This window comes from Drosophila gunungcola, unplaced genomic scaffold (assembly GCF_025200985.1).
Source record: "Drosophila gunungcola strain Sukarami unplaced genomic scaffold, Dgunungcola_SK_2 000310F, whole genome shotgun sequence".
Lineage (NCBI taxonomy): Eukaryota > Metazoa > Arthropoda > Insecta > Diptera > Drosophilidae > Drosophila > Drosophila gunungcola.
In genome coordinates, this window is record NW_026453471.1 from 6746 (window position 1) to 19905 (window position 13160).

General features: G+C 31.3%; 1 long non-coding RNA gene across 6 annotated transcripts; it reads right to left on the minus strand.

Moving 5' to 3' along the window:
- Positions 1-564: 564 nt before the first annotated feature.
- Positions 565-11296, minus strand: LOC128266084 (uncharacterized). Of its 6 annotated transcripts, none has more exons than XR_008269021.1 (7): positions 11100-11296; positions 9463-9543; positions 9219-9407; positions 4530-4628; positions 4333-4451; positions 793-958; positions 565-722 (listed from the first exon to the last, which is right to left on the minus strand). It is a non-coding gene; the product is annotated as an uncharacterized LOC128266084 (long non-coding RNA). The 6 variants fall into 6 exon arrangements; XR_008269019.1 differs by having other exon boundaries at positions 4516-4628; positions 11100-11292; XR_008269020.1 differs by lacking the exons at positions 9219-9407; positions 9463-9543 and having other exon boundaries at positions 4516-4628; positions 11100-11290.
- Between the last annotated feature and the right edge of the window lie 1864 nt (positions 11297-13160).

A 13160-nucleotide genomic window follows, 5' to 3' on the forward strand; every position in this document is an offset into this window, starting at 1 on the left:
CTGCGCAGCTTAGATCCTTATACTCCTACTCCCCAAACTGCTGTCTTATAGCCTGCGATTGCACAGTTGTCGACATCAAACTCAAAATCATTTACTTAGAATTGAATATATGCAAACAATTAGAAGAGAGAAAATAATTAAGAAAATCTTGTTTATGTTTGGCTTTCCAAAAGGATACGTTTATGTATTTAGATATTTAAAATTAATAGCACACAGAAATAGGTGTTCATCTTCAAAATGACAACATTTTAAACGAACATGAAACTATATTTTCATCGAAATATCACACCAGGTTTAAACTTGTTTACATATGATCGTAAAATAATATTGAAGTATTCGATAACTGAAATTAGTAAGACTAAAAATAGTTATACATATTCAATCTGACTATATTAAAAACGAACATGAAATTGTGGATACCTTAGCTTAGCTTTTAAGAGAGTAGTGATAAAATTTAAAGTTAATAGTGTTGCGACAGACAAAACAAAAAATAAATGGCGTATACTGCTCGCCTATATATAAGATAAAAATATTTGGATGACATCAGATCAATGTGTTGACTGGATCTTCTTAATTAAAGTTGATTTTTCATTTAAAAGTGAAAGATCTTAAGTTTTAATAAGTCTATCCAAAAGCAAGATATATTTTTTCTGTTGACTAGGTTGTATAAGCTTACTCTCTCTGCAAGGCATTCAAACAGGCAGTTTTGAAGCTCAGTCTGTCTGTAAAAATAAATTATAAAATATTAAATGTTATATAAAATCTTTTAATTTATTAATTAATTATACCCACTTTTGTTATTTGATGGTGCCGATTTTTAATGGCAGTCCATGTTTGTATAAATCTATATAAATCCATTTCCATCACTTTATTTTTTTTACAAACTTTGTAAACATTTCTTTTTATTTAGTGATTTTTCTGCTTAATTACAATGCCTTTGTGATTATCTCGCCAACACCTAGAATTAACATTTTTAACTTGTCATTTGAGAAAAATAATAGTAACACTCACAATATACATATCTACAATATATTACACTTTTTTTCTCTGAACATTTTTGAATGTAAGTGCTCAAATACCAAGTATCAAAAAACAAAACAATTTACATAACATTAAATATCACAATTCATAAATTTATGATTATTACACCCAAAAAAAATTGTGACAATATGCCACTATTTATGTGTCAATGAGTGGTAAAAAGTCTCGGTAAGAAGATCATCAAATTGACACTTATTGTAGTGACCGAGTAATATTTTTAAAATTATCAATATGCACTTTTGCGTGTCAATATGCCGTTATCCATTAGTATGACAATGGGCTCAATTTAATGTCCATTTGACACTATTTAGTATCAATAGGTTTTGGCTTGATGAATTTCTAGGAGTACCGTCATATGTTAGCAAAGTTAAGCAAAAATAGACACATGTTTGCCTTGCCATCTTTTTATATTTCTGCTTTGATACTAAGAAATCGTTTAGTCTTATACAACAACAAAAAAAAAGAAATAAAAAACATAGCGTTTACCTCCGATTCCAGATTTCTGGCTGTTGGGTTGGAGGCGCGCCCGATATCACGTTATGAGGTAACACTCACAGCTGCTTCGAACTTCAAAAATCGAAACAACCGATTGTTGGTTCCAAAGTGACCCTGATTTAGTCAATTGATCCTATTTAGTGTCAAATTACATTTTTAAAACCGCGTAGTGTCCCGTTGACACTCATGTAGTATCAAGTTGATTTCAAAAAACTGATACTACGTGTAGTGTCAAAATAACCACACTTATTAAATTGACTCTCAGAGATTTTTTTGAGTGTACATTGAGCTGCTGAATGAAAATTACGTTAGGTTGCATTTAGTTATTTTGTAATAGCACATGTGTATCTGCACAGAAACGAAAAAGGTTCCGAAATAATCGATCATATGTTCGAGCACCTCGTGCTGCTGAACGAAATATTTGAGCTTACATTTGTAAACTGTGGATGCTTAAAAGTGGTACGTTAGTATCGTTACCTAGACTTTTTAGCAGCCTTTACTTTTTGTTTGATTTGTTACTTGTTGTTACTGCAATTCTTTATATTGGATAAGTAATACTTTACCACCGACAAATTTGTTTAAGTAAAATTGATTTTAACACTCGTTTACTTAAATTACACAAATACTTTCATTCTTTTCTGGGCAAAGTATTAAGCAAATTTTTACTTGTGCTTCAGTCGAGTCTCTGAAATAATTTTAAAACGCAGCTGATTTGAACAGAATTTTCGACGTCAAATGAGCCAAAATGCTTGGCCTACTGATTCACATACAAAAGTTATGCATGTGTTAGTGAATAGAGCTCAAGCATTTTGCAAGCAGAGGAATTATTTTCAAATGACGGCATGAACAAATCGTATATATAGCCTTGAAAGCTTACACTTAGAAAATATATTTAATTTTTCAGATGTATTTATTATTTTGCATTGCCCATAACTGTAAAGTGTTTGCTGATTCATTTAATGAATTTAATTAGCATTCAATTAAATTGTTTAATATCAAATTTTAATCAGTTTATTATGAAAAAGAACTCATCTATTAATTTTCTGAGTGTTTTGCACAGTTTTGCCCAGTTGAACACCTTTAGAAAACTACATACAAAAACATGTATGTGCTGATGATAAGTGCAATTATTACATGCCTTAGAATTTTTAAATTATAGCTATATAGACATGCATTAACAAAACAAATTTGGTGATTAAAATACTCCTTTTTATGATGTTTTATATATATTTTTTTTTCTGGACCTCTTGCCTATTTAACATTCATTTAAGAAAGAAGTTACCATTTAATTAAATATTAAATAATAACAAATTTAAAGTGATTTTTATTTAAAGACTTACCTAACCTATGTTACTTATTATCAATTTATCAATTACGGGATTTTCTATATTACCGATGTGTTGGTACTAAATAAAATAATTGCAAATATTGGCTCAAAAATGGAAATTAAGCATACTTGTTGCGTTTTTTAGTTTACAAATTTGTTTTATCTGATATTGGTTGTCTCGGTTCTTGTAATTTAAGGCGAGTTTTTTAAGGTACAATTTTTAGTAACGGGTTTTAAAACCTTTTCTCTAGCCATATAGCAAGTATAAAAAAGTTAAAGAACGTTTTTTTTTGGCTAAACAAGCTACTAATCACCGAAATCGGTAAGGCAAAATTGGAGATAGTTTTATTAACTATGCACATGAAAACAGGTGCAGGAAAATTTGAGAGTAATTTTCTGAATCAGGGAATATAACATAACCATCACTCATCCCTGGAGGATATTGTTGATTAATTTTGTAAGACATTGTAATTCCTTTTGATTTATGCAAAAAGGATAAAAGCCTATTTTTCCTAAGAATTCTCAAACAAATATGAAATCAAACTTTCTTTGGCAGAAATGGAAGTTGTTTAAAGCAAGATAAAGCTATTTAAATCATATTTTGGTCACACAAAACTTAATTACTTCTAAACAGAACCTTAAAACGAAAAAATACCCAAGTGTCTGAATGTGTATGTGTAACGTATTATATATACATTTATGAGATGTGCGTTTGGGGCTTGGAATCGGAACAAGATTTTAAAATTTATAAAAATTATGTTTAGTGAACAATTTTCACATTGCAAATATGAAAAATAATTAATATTCCTAGCAGGAGTTGAGCTATGCACCTGAGTTATTTTTTTTTTAATTTTAATAAAATGCCTAGAAATTGGTCTGTAAGGATCATCTTAGATACATACTTTTTTGCTAGTTCTTTCAGAAGCTTTCAAAAATTGCTTTAGAATTGCTTTTAGAATTCGGGTCACCCAAAATATTCAAAATGTTTTTCGTTTGGAAAGTTATTTTTTGGATAGTGTGTGTTTTGACAGATTTTTGAAAAAAATCCAATTGTCCATAATAATGACAAACGAAGTGTGTCTTGTCAATTATTCTCAAAGTTGTATTACAGCTAATTTAATTGACCGATTCAATCAAATCTCACAGTTGTATACAAATTGCCTAAAACACGTATTATTCTTAGGCGTTTTACTTATTTTGTTAACTACAATATTGTTATTTCATTTTTGATAATTTAATTATTAAACCACAAATTATATAGATAAGATCTAAAACAAGTACAATTCACTCGACAGTTGCCCTTTAGATTCGTAAATTTAACTCGTTTTTCAAATTAAATTCTTCATTTGGTATGACAGATTAGATCGATACTTTGTACTTTATGTGAAAAAAATCACTCAGCTATAAACTTGCTGGGAAAACGCAACAAGGTAAAAAATATATATTTGGATAGCTTGGTAAAGACGAACCTTGGCTGTTAACTGGATCATCTTCTATCTTTGGTTCATGATTTCTCTTTTTAAAACTGGAGCGGAATTCCAGTTCTCTGCAAGACATTGAAACAGGCAGCTTTTGATGATTCGTCTCCCTGTAAGAGTACGATTTTGTATATAATTTTTTTGTTTTCTTTTAATTTATTAAATTTATAATACCAAAAGAATAGTACATCATTACTCAATATTTATGCATATTTATTTGTTTAGTAATAATACGCTGATGATTTTTCTGATTTGTTACAATGTCTGTATCAGGATCTCACCAACATCTGGAATTAAACATTTTAAATAAATCATTTGAGAAAAAAAAATAATAGCAGCAATAATGATGATAATCACAGCTACAAAAATTAAGCCAGTATAAAATTTAAATAATTTTACAAAATTTATTTGGGGTGGGCAATGCTAAAAAAACATACATACATATATTATCTCAAATCTGTATTATTAAGTTTGAAAATAATAGTGGGTTTCTCTAATTTGGGAAGGATGTTAAGTTTAGTTGCCATAATTTAAACGGAATTAAAATTAATCACAATTGTTAAAATTATAAATTTACAAATATTAGCAATCAGGATGTGTGGATTTTCAGTATTAGTTTCTTTTATGTAAAGCTGCAACAGCGCTGCTTCAAAACATTTCTATATTTGAAATGTGATACCTAGAATTTTTTTATTGAAATTAGATTATGTTAAGAAAGTTACCTCTCAGAAGCATTCACTTTATGTTTGTTTGTTGATTGTATGTACTGAAAGACTTTATACTGGAAAAGGAATACTTTTCCACAGCATTGTTACAAAAAAATTGAATTGAATCGTTTTCAAAATATTCACAAATGAACTATTTTCTGAGCAAAGTATTTAACCGTACACAAATTTTGACTGTGCGTCAGTCGAGTCTCTGGAACGATTTGGAAGTGCTGCTGATGTGAACACAATTTTGGACTCTCATTGAGCAAACTACATATATACAGCTTGGTTTTTACATGCGATGTGTATATACAAAGACACATACACAAGTATAAGTGGACCTATGTTTAGGGCTCAAGCATTTCAGAAGAAACGCGATTCTCGAATGACGACATGAAAAAGTCGAAAAATGCGCATTCAGCATTAAAACATACACAAAAAAAAAAGTATAGTTTTTTGCATTATTTCACATGTTGTCCTGTGTACTTTTTTTCCGTGTCCATAACAGCCAAATTTTTGCTTGTTTATTTTATGAAAAACATTTTTTAAATATTTTTTAATATCAAATTTAATTTGAAGTATTATGAAGATGAAATCTTCCATTTATTCTCTGAGTGTTTTATAACTGTACTTTGATAAATTTATACACTCTCAGAAAAAAATCGAAGCCCAAACCAACAATTTTTTAAATAATATTAAATTAACCCAGACTAATAAAAAAATGGATAGGTAGTTCTCAATGTATATGAATTATTAACATATTAACATTTAATTTGATGTTCTAGGTCACGTAAATTAAATTAAGTTTTAAAAGTTCATATTTATTAAAATATCTAGAGCCCACGATCAGGAGGTTTAACTAAGTTCCACGAAGGAAAGCGAAAATAAAAACTGTGGCAAATAATTTAAAAACTGAGATTTTTTTTGTGTGACGTGCGGGTGTTTAGTTACACTTGGGAAATAAAAACGAACTTAAGTTAACTAAGCTAAAGAGAGAGTTGGAGCGGGAGAGCGCAAGGCCAGTGCATGGAGACATCTGAAGAAACTGGAGCCCTACACTGACAGAAATTAAACAGGCGTGAAATCTTACCTTAAATAGCAAAACAAAATAAAGTTGTTAATGTAAAAACAAACACATATACTCAAAATTCTATTACATGTTCATAGTCATATAATTTAACGAAAGTTTTTAATATTGGTACTTTAAAAATAATAATAAATTTTTTATTTTAAACTAAACAATTTTCATAAATAAATATTTTTTTTTTTAATATATACATACATATGTACTACGATTTTATTCAGATGACTGCAGCCCAAAAAAGAAGACCATATTAAATAAAAATATGTTTTTTATTAACATCACTAGGCGAGTCCATTTGGAGCTTTATCATCAACTTAACGAGCAAAAAACGGGTTATGGTATTATGATAGCCGAGTATAATAATGTATATTAATGTTTGTATTAATAATATTATATATTTTAGATTCATTATTTAATGAAAATCAAAAAATTTTGAACATCGAGTTTTTGAGCTACAATATTAAACTATATGAGTCGTAGAACAAATATACTGAAAAAAATTTTTTTTTCTTAGTAATCATTAGGATGATGTGCATAGAACTCTGTTTCGTATTTTAATTTTTTGAAAAAAATATTAATCTTTTTGAAAATATTCATGTAATTTGAAAACTTTAATTAACAATAAATCGTTTCAAAATCACAATCTCATCGTTTTTAAACAAAAATTTCTTGAGCGATACATGTGAATTGATAAAAAAAACAAGAATGGAAGCAAACTTCGGTAAGCCGAAGTTTATATACCCATGCAGCTATTTCAAAAACTTAATACTCTTGAAAACGTTAAAATTATGATTTACTTGCGTGTATGTTTAAAAACATTGACGCTATGATGATTGCAGCTTAATTATTTGATAGTTCCTATGGCAGCTATACGATTGTTCCTATGGGAGCTAAATGCTACAGTCGTCCGATTTTGATGAAATTTAAACCGTAATTCTGAAATATTTAACCAATACTATATCTCGAAGAACTAAAGAAAAATTAAAAAACAGCAAAGTTATCATTTTTTTTTTTTAATATTTTTATCCTATGGGAACTTTAAGTTATAGTCGGCCGATTTTGATGAAATTTAAACCGTAATTCTGAAATATTTAACTAGTAATTAACTAGTAATATCTCGAAGAACTAAAAAAAAATTAAAAAACACCAAAGTTATAATTTTTTGTATTTTTTTTCCGATTCTTCCTATGGGAGCTATATGCTATAGTCGTCCGATTTTGATGAAACTTAAACCGTAATTCTGAAATATTTAACCATTATTATATCTCGAAGAACTAAGAAAAAAATTAAGAACAGACGGACAGACAGACATGGCTAGATCGACTCTCCTAGTGATGCTGATCAAGAATATATGCTTTATAGGGTCGGAGATGTCTCCTTTACTGCGTTGCAAACTTCTGATTGAAATTATAATACCCTCTGCAAGGGTACAATTAAGCTGCAAATCATCATATCTTCAATGTTTTTAAACATATACGCAAGTAAATGATAATTTTAATGTTTTCAAGAATATTTAATTTTTGCAATAGCTGCAGGGGTATATAAACTTCGACTTGCCGAAGTTTGCTTCCTTTCTTGTTTTTCTTTTATTTATTTAGATGGAGTACCCTCTGGCACATGCCATTATATCGAATCATTATTATCATTATATTGGCCGTTTTTTATGCGACCTAGATAGGTTTGTAAAGACAATAAATTCAAGCTGCCCATGTGCAAACGCATCATAACTGATGCTATTATACAGGTAGTTTTAAAAGAATTTAATGATTTAGACATTGTTGCATACAATAGTTTGTGCTTCCGCTTTTTATATGGCGGAAGTGAGTGTTTGCGTACAATTTTGTACAAAATAATGTGTAGTGATATTGACAGAACTGTAGGACTGGCCAATATTGACTTACGAGATTTCCTTAGAAATGCTCGTGCTCTAGCATATAATATAATTACAATTAAGCAGTTGGAGGAATGGTTTTGCAACGTAACAACCACTCTTCCATCGCCTTTTGTAGAGAGAAATGATGTAGATTCTATATCCTATTTGTCTGGTAATACCTTACCAACTTTTGATTTAAGCCAGAAATTTAAAAAGGCGGGGAGATATACTGATTTTCAAACGGTTGCCGACCAGAGTAAATTAAAAAATAGATTCACTTCCATTACAATCAGTGAACTGAAAATATAAAAAAGCAACCAGAAATTGGCCAAAGTAAGATGTACCATTTTCCTAAAATGGTAGATGTTATTTTGGGAAGGTATATTGTTTTTGTTCCATTTTGGACCAATGTTATGGGTATTTGTATTGATAACAGCAATAAAAGTCACAGCAATTGAGTAATTTTTTTTAGACATTGAAGATAAAATCAAAGCATGGGCAGAAGCTAGGAAGGTTTATCCGTAAAATGGAAGATCTTTCAAACTCTGTGGTTTGGCAACTGGAGTATTCTTGTTCCCCTCTAAATCACGGTAAGGTAATAAAGTCGAGGCCGAAAAAACATACCTTGAAAAAAAAACTGTTCTTAAAGAAAGTTGGCAAAAAAAAGGAATTAAGGTTGGGTTATTTAAAAGTGATTTCTCCGGACTGAACAGGATTCGTTAAGAACACATAGACTCCCATTGTTAGAGTTAAATGATTTAAATGATCCAAATTAATTCGACCATTTTTACGTAATCGAAAAACTCAATTTAAAATGGAAGATGAGTTTAAGAAGGTTACATTTCAAGTTAATCATATGATCAATTTCCCAACGATTGATATACATTTTTACATGCTAACATGTTAAACTATGTATGAGTCTGTACATGCTCTATATAGCTATATAGCTACATGGAGGGCATTCCAAAGACAAATTTGCAGCCGTGTTATTTTTTTCGAAAGCAAATTTTTGGAATACTATTAAGCTATGGGGATTCATTGGCTTATATTTGTTTGCATTGTTGCAAATCGATCACTCGTGATGCTCAACAGTTGTGTGTTAAATGTGGGCGAACCATTTCCAATCATTGCATTTTAAAAATCTATCAAATCTCAAATAATTATTTTATTTGTCGTTTATGCGAAGCAATGGAAAAGAGAAATGTAGACTTACAACTGTGGTCGCCAGCGTCTTCACCCAGAAGACCTTATATTAAATGCACTGTTGAGCGAGGTTGTCCCGATTTGTGACTCTGAATATCGTTATTATCCACATTTGATTTGGTTGAGACACGTCTCCTTGCTTTTGTGTTGAATTGACTTTTCTTTGACACTAAAAATAAGAGCTCCTCGATTAGGCCTACTGGGGAATCCGCGTTAAAACAAGAAAGAAAGCAAACGTCGGCAAGTTCATATACCTTTAGAATTTTGTTTGTTATTTTCATTGTTCTTGTTGCTTTATGTTATAGTCGTCCGATATTTACCGATATACCGTAATTCTGAAATATTAAACCATTACTATATGTTATACCCTTCAAGTGTATAATGATATCACTATTAGTTCCAACAATAATTGTTCATAATCGCATTGGACTTGCATAGATTTCTGCTCATTTAAATAAGCATAAAATGCTAATTAAAAAGATCAGAAACTACTTGCATTTTTAAACGCTGAATACTATCAAAAACGAATTTTTAGAGAAACAAGTGTTATAAATCAAAAGTTGCGTAACCTAATTTTGGCTATAACTCTGTAAATATTTTACTAAAAGAAATTGGATCAAGAAAACGCAAATAGCCCTTGAAAATACATTTTTAACAATATATATCACGTATCCGTAGCTTTAGTCGTTTGACAGTTGTGGGCGTGTGAAATCCAGTTTTTTAGCCGGTTTTCCGTTAAACTAGCGGGTTTTCTAAAAGTGGTAGAACAAACGTTTTTCAGCTCGAGCTGCTTAAAATAAAATTGGTTTCAGGACCCTAAAACATCGCCTTGAAACGCACATGCAAACACAAAGGTAAAAAACGTTTCATTTCAAAAATGCTGTTTTTGTCTTGTTATTTGAATTACTTTTTAAGGAAGTATCGGATCGAGATAATTGTGGTGTCGTTCGACGCGTAGAAGACAACAATTTTTTCGCACTTTCTCACCCATTTCTCCGAAACCAAATGGCTTTCTAAAACTCTTAGTATGCACAAACTCCAAGAAAAGTGATACCTTTTCTCGTTCTATTAATAGTCGTTTTCGAATATTGTGCTCATACAAAGTTGTCTCCTTGCGCTTCGCTGCTCATCGTCACTACATGTACTGCCGTCCATAGTGATATCTTACTTTTACAGAGAGACGAAGCTTCAAAAGCTGTTTATTTTTCCCAACAAGTTTAAAGCTGGGATGATTTTGGTTCAAAATCTTGTTTATTTTAAATGTTGCTGGATTTCAGATAACTAGAGGACTTTAAAAATTTATTTTGCTCTGTTTTAAAGACTTTCAAAAGTTACTAGTCTATTTTTATGTAGGTGTTTTAAATCATTTTTATTAACGATAGAGGCACATAAAATACTACAAATATCGATCTAATCTGTCATATTTTACACACCAAATGACAATGCATTTCCAAATCTGTTAGACTTGTTTGAATCGGTCAATTACATTGGCTGTAATACATCTTTGGAAATAAATTGACAAAACACACTTTGTTTGTCATTATTATAGACAAACGGTAACTTCAGTTCAGGTGATACATTTGAAATGATGTAACTCAAAAAAGTAGCAAAGAATAGGTTAAAATTGTTACTGAAACACCCGAAATCTAAAAATTGGAACTATTTTTTTACCAATTTAAGCTACATTGTAATCAATTGGGTTACTTTAATGACATTATTAAAGCATCTTCCTCGTAGAAGAGGACAGAGTAAGCGAGGAGACGGGATATTTTATCTTTTATTATTTTATTAAAATGTTGCGTCTTAAATTTAAGTCGGTCGGAGCAAATTAGACGAAAATACGGTTTTTTTATACCTGTTTACTGGTACAAGCTTACTTAATTTTACTTACTTAAAGGTCACATTTTAAAAGCCAGTATCCATCATAACTTTAAGCTTCTCTTTTTGAAATTTGTTACACTATTTCTGAGTTGTTCTCATATTTGTTAATGTTTTGTATTTTTAAATAAGAAATTAACAGTTTTTTTCGAAAAAAGCTGCTTCAGCACACACACTTTGTCGTCTTCCAGCAAATGGCCACCATCGATAGCCAAAACTGCCGATAGTGCGCACTATCGATATATTACAACCCTACCTAATGCCCTCTTTCCACACAGTCCATCCGTTGGAAACGGTTGGAATTTTTAACAAAGGTAAAACTCCGATTTCCACAGAGCACATCTGAAGCTGATCTGAACAGCTGTGGCTCGTCAAAACTTTTACGTCAACCATTATTATTTTGTTTGTTTATTTAGTTTTTCAATAGCCACAGCAGTTCAGATCAGCTGAAATCGGATGGTGGAAGGTGGACGTGTTCTGTGGAAATCCGGGTTTAACCTTTTTTCAAAAAATCTCAATGCTTTTTCAGGGAGGCAGTTCGTTGGAACTGGGCTGCACAGCAAAAACATAGGGTAACTATCGCATAAATTAGTCCGTCAAAGTCCGTCAAATTTTAACGGCCGACTGACTGGGAAGTTTTTGGAACGGCAAAACCTTATGGACCATCCCATCAACGGATGGTGGAAGGTGGATGGATCTCTGTGGAAATACGCTATAATAGCCTATTCAGAAAGGAGGCTTTTCTGTTGCGGCGACCAAATTCCGCTTCAGCGGCTTTTTCTTCCTTAAAGCCTAGAACTCAGATCCACGAAATCCGAACGCCAGCTTTGAGAGAAAGCGAGAGGCAAATAACCGGCGTATACTTCGTCAGTGCCTTACTTCACCCCGGTACTCAGATCGACGAAAAAATAACAACAAATATTATATATATTAAATCTTTTGAGATTGGAGTTGGCAGAGCATAGTATTTATCGGAACAAAAAATTGACGGAAAAACCCAAAAAACTCAGCTAAATGGACTATAAATACAATGTTGACGACAAAATATTCCCGATCCATTTATGTGCAACTTTTGTTGTTTTGATTAAATATATTTGCAAGCTGGAGGGTTACATTTGAATTATATCCCGTTTGTCAACAAGCCCAGCTGACTGACAGTGAGACTATTATAACAATGCTTCGGTCACACTAGAAAGAATAAACTTTTAACGCTGGCGTAACTGTTCGTCGATCTGAGTACTAGGCTTAATTGGTACATGTGCTAGAAAGAGACTGAAAAAAAAATCGCTACAATTCGCTGAAGCGAGTGGTAGGCTGTGAGTTCGGTTGTGATTCAGCATTTTTAAAGTATTAAGATGATTTTTGTTTGGCAATTTTGGGATTTTTCTGAGATGGAGATGCAAGTTGGCCAAGTCTGCGAACTTAAGCAAAATTGTAATTAAATGAACAAATGTCATTCTATAATATAATATAATGACAACTACTATACCAAAAATACCGACAATTAACGCGGAAAAGCACTCAATTAAATTTGAGTCTTATTAACGTCGGTTAGTTAACGGCGATCGAGGAACTGTGGAATCTGGAACACGCATTTTAATTCTCGCTATTTGAGCACAAAAAAAAAATTGTATGCAGATTTGTTAAGAAAAGAACGATCTAACGATTCAAAAAGGTTTCAATAAATTTGAACCCTGAAAATACCTAAAATTTGCGTTTGAAAAATGGGCACCCAAAGCTTTGGGGATTATATCCACTCACAAAGCGTGTTTCACAATACACGCTTATCCAGCTTAAAGGACGTTTCTTTATGGACATTTCTGGAAAATTTCATCAAAACACGTTTTGCGAAAATTGCGTTACAGTGGCCAACCTCTGACTCAGTCCATACAAAAAAGGGCACAAAAGATTAAATTGGGGGGTAATATAATTAATTTTTCAGAAAAATTGAATCAAAATATTATGCGTGCGTTTTAAGAAAATCGCTTATCAATGGACCACTTTTAAATGGATAGGAAAATGCCGCGCATTCTATAACTCTAACGCTAGCCTTCCTGCTCCTTTCGAAAATCGT